Source organism: Corvus cornix, chromosome 3 (genome assembly GCF_000738735.6).
Source record: "Corvus cornix cornix isolate S_Up_H32 chromosome 3, ASM73873v5, whole genome shotgun sequence".
NCBI classification, from domain to species: Eukaryota; Metazoa; Chordata; class Aves; order Passeriformes; family Corvidae; genus Corvus; species Corvus cornix.
Window position 1 is genome coordinate 50,175,314 of NC_047056.1, and position 4,581 is coordinate 50,179,894.

Sequence of the window (4,581 nt, forward strand, 5' to 3'; positions counted from 1 at the left end):
GGAGGCGGGAGGAGGAGCCGGGCGGGAGGTGCTGCGCTGGGCGGGAGCGCTCCCGCGGCGCCGTGGGGCCTGCGGGACCCGGTGAGCGCTCGGGGATGCTGCCGCGGCCCTGTCGTCCCGCCGTGACACCGTCTCCAGGCTGCGGGGTGATTTCTGCTGCACCCCTCAGTGCTTTCACTGATGAATAATTCTCCTCGAAACCACCGTGAGACGTGAGTGGGATGCTCTTGCGCACCTTTTTTTTTTTTTTTTTTTTTTTTTTTTTTTTTTTTTTTTTTTCCGGAGGAAGCTGAAGGCCAACGTGCTACATCACTGGGTGTTCAAAGATACGATTTTCCCTACTACTTCGCATTTAATTGTGTATTTGAAGATGGTAAGAGGCTATGGAGTCCCCATTCCTGGAGATACTCAGAATCCATCTGGTGATGGAGCTGAGCATCCTGTTCCACCTGACCCCGGTTGGAGTAGAGGCGCTGCAGAGGCACATTCCCACCTCAGCATTTCTGGGCTTGTGAGAAATAACATGTTTAGCTCTTGCTGGGGGTGTGTAGAGCTGCTCAGTGCAGCCCTCACTGAGAGCAGGAGGTGAGAGAACCTGAAAGGGTGCACGCTGTGCTCGTGGGGTGCTACAGACTGAATACTTGGGGAGGCTCTAGCAGTTGAAGGTGCTGAGACATCAGCCCTTCTTCCCTGAGATAGACCCCAGTCAGCTCCTTTCCTGCCAGCTGACCTGATTCGCTGTCCTCCCAGTTGTTCTGTTCTCTTCAAGTTTACCTCCTCCATCTTGGCACTCTTTTGCTAGTTTTTGGTCTCTTAGTCTTTTCATCACCAACCATTCCCTCGGGCCTTTCTGCATAAAAGGAGTACCATGCAAACAAGAGCCAGGTGTCAATGCAACTGCTGCAGATCAATTCACTGAAGTGATGGTCAGCATGGGTTGACTGGTAGAACAAGAGGCTGTGTCTGGAAATTATTGTCTTGCTTGTTTATCTAATTCTAATTTGCAGAGGATTAGAAGCTGTACATGGTACATGTACAGAGTAATATATATTGTAAGTATCTATATACTTATAGAGATATACACTACAGTGTTCCACACTGGTCTCTTTCCCAGATTAGCTGACTCTGTCACTCTGTGTCTTTCCTGCAACTCCTGCTTTTTTGCCTGCTGTGCTGTTTGTGTTAGGAAGGGGGTACTTGATGCCTTTGTCCACATACAGAGGCCCAGTCTGAAAGTGTGCTGAGAAAATGAGGTTTCTAGCCTCATTCTGGCTCCACAGACAACACAGCTTTCCAAAGTTCAAAGCCATGGTCTCAAGGCAAGTAATCTGGCTTGCTCACAGTCTTAAGTATACATACCATGAATGATGAGAGGACCTATAGTGAGTTCAGGTACTCAACTGGACAGTGTCTCTCCTGTCAATAAATTTTGGCCAGATTTTTCACGAAGATTTTGATGAAAGATAACACTACTTTCTCTAACTAGAAATGTTTCCACATTCAGCTGAAACTTCTTAAACTCTTGTGGATAAATGGCATTTTAAGCAGAAGTGGGGAGAGGAGGCCTTCTGGTGTTTTTTTTTTTTTATTCTCCTACCCTTGATCTTGGAAATGTCCCAGCTGACTTGACTTTTGAAGACTGGAGCCTGGCTTTAGACGGGAAACCTTGTCACAAGTGGCTGAAGTTTCTGAGTATTACAAAGAGTGGAAGTAGCCCCTCAATTTCAGTGTCTCATTTTCCATTTTCTTTTTTATCTTGAAGAGAAAAATTAATACCCTTTTCCTGCCAGAGTTTGGCACTGCCAGTACTATTTGCTATGACCTCTGACTGCATCTTCACCCATGACAGTGGAGCTTTGTTTCCATTGTATTTTGATCTTTTTCCTCTCCATCTTCATTTTTTCTGTCTGAAATAAAGGATATACATAAGAGATTAATGATGGAATAATCTAATTTTAGCAGGACAGGATCTCTCTCATTTACATTACAGCAAATTTGCATATAGCCCTTAACTTCTGCAGATTTACTCCAGATTGATTGTACAAGAGAGGGGTTTTATTTAGAATTTAACTGCAGTACAAAGTAGCTAAAAGACTGAATAGGTTGAAGAATTTACTCTTTATTATAAAAAAATTAGCTCAAGAAGTTAATTTAGCTGTACAATGGAAAAAGTCAGAAGAACATTTAGGATTATGTATCATAAATGGAAAAAAAATCCAATCCTTGACATTTTGATTTATTCTCCTTTTTAGCTGGGTGTTGAAATGGTGTTAGGATAAGCTTCTACCTTTGTAAAATAAGTGTGAGAAAGAGATTATAATCTTTCCTGATAAGATGCTCTGTGACAGATGTTCAGGAGCAGTTTGCTTCTCCAAGGAACTTGCTGGCAGGCTTGAGGTTTTTTTTTCACCTGACATCCTTAGCCCTAGAAGCCTAGCAGGAGGGAGGAAATTCTGTGCTTGACAGGGTGGGGAGTGTTAACTAGCTTGATTGCATCAATCTGGGACTGTGAGTGCCCTTTTTATTTTCTTTCTCTTTCCCTGATCACAAGACCTGCAGTTGAAATCAAGTCATAGTTGTGCTTTTCAGCAATCTCCCTCTCATTCTCAGTACTGCTCACATTTCTTAGAAATATGTTTATTTTGTGGAAGAGTGCACACACGGCTTTTGGCTCCAACACTACCTGTAGTCCCACGCTCCTTTCTCAGTCTAAGTTGCTGTTGGCTTTCATTGGAAATTTGCCTGAGTGAGGCTGGCAGTGTCTGGCCTTGTGTTTCTGCCAATTGATGGTGATATGTTGACTGTGCTTGGGTGGTGACTGTTGCTGGGTGTGCTAGCAGGCGAAGAGTGAGGTAGATGGACTGCACAGATATTTCTACAGACTATATTTACTGTCTGCAAGCAATAAGAAAGGCCCTGTTTGGACAAAAATAGAGTTTCAGTCAAGAGAATCACAAGATGCATCCCACTGGATCTGGGCCTGCTGTTGGTGAAGACAAGAACTTTTCTGAGACGTTTCCTCCTGCCAGCAAATAGAGAGATGGCCTTAGAAAATCAAGGGCCTATGCTTTACTCTGTAAATAGTTTAACTCAGGAGTGTAAATGAAAGAGTCATTTCAATGCATATAGCATGCGACATTACCAAATGTGTCCATAAAGAACAACATGAGTACTAGAAGGAACTGGAAACTTCAGACATGTGGCCACAATCCAATCCAGCCTTGCACAGCTGATCTTTCTATGGAAATTTTTAAATTGTTTTAATTTAAGGTGCAGGTAGGCTGCCTTGGATGCTTTTTTAAATTATACATGGAAAAGATAAACCTACACTGTTGCTCAGAAAACATTTCAGGAAATTTTTGCCTTTGCATTCTTTCAACAGAACAGTAGCAGTATAGTAATCTTCAGAGGAACTTAAAGAAAAAGTGCTTGAAAATACTAAAAGATGCTATCAGACTATGTTTTGAAATCCAGATGCAGAACTGAGAAGGATGGTGTTTGTGTTTTGTGCTCACTGCAGGAACAAATCTGTGTCTTGTGTAACCTGAACAACCACCTTCCAAGAGGATTTTTTAGGTTTAACCAATTGGTTTAGGGTTAGATTGGGATGCTTTTTTTCTGATACTGTACAGTTTTATGCCTCTCATATCTGCAACGTCCTTTGCCTACTAATCAGTTCTTTGTTGTTGAATCTGTATTCTCCCAGCCAGGTTAAAACTCAGGTGCAGGCTACTAGGTTTTGCTGGTGCAATCAAGAGGCAATGGTCATCTTGCTGTTCAGCTCAGCAGAAGACTGATGGGAAGGTGTCTCTTTTGCTGATCCTGATACTTGTTGCTTTGCCAGTAAGTTCTTCTGACCCTGTTCACATCAATGGGAAGACTGTCTGACTGCTAGCTTTGCTACCCTTCATGCTGGTATTTAAAAACTCCTAAGAAAGTATCCAAAGGAAAATAAACCAGCTCATTTATTTGTGATACTTCCTTTCTGATTATGAAATTCACTCACATTTTGAAAATAAATGTATACTTACACAGGGTATGAGTTATATAAGTTAAATAGCATTTATCCCTTCTTTGATATATGAATCTATCAGAGCTTTGAAAGAGAAAACTGAGTGAAATAAAATTTTTTGAGTGACGATTCGTGTTCCTCCAGAGTTTATAGCTTATTCCTTGTGCTACAGTAGTTTCAGTGTAACAACAGTTACTCATCTTCCCCCATAAAATACCTCTCATGAAAGAGGTTCTTCATCATCTTGTTTCCTAAAATATTTCTGTCATTTACTGTAAAAGATTATATAAAAGTTCACAATTTTCAAGGTATGAAAACCAGCACAGTTATTTTCAGTCATAGGCTGAAGGAAAAGGATCAGATGTTTATATTTCTTTAAGACCTTCGATAAAGAGTTTAATAGATCTCATTTAAACAAAGTTCTTTTTCAGAACTTTGGAAGAATAAACGGGCCTGAAAGTCCTGCTTTTGCTCACAGTGAACTGAAACACCTTAAAAATTCCTTCTTTGCTCTTTGTAGATTGATTGACTAAACAAAATAAGCAGTCTTTTAACTCAGAGGTAAAACA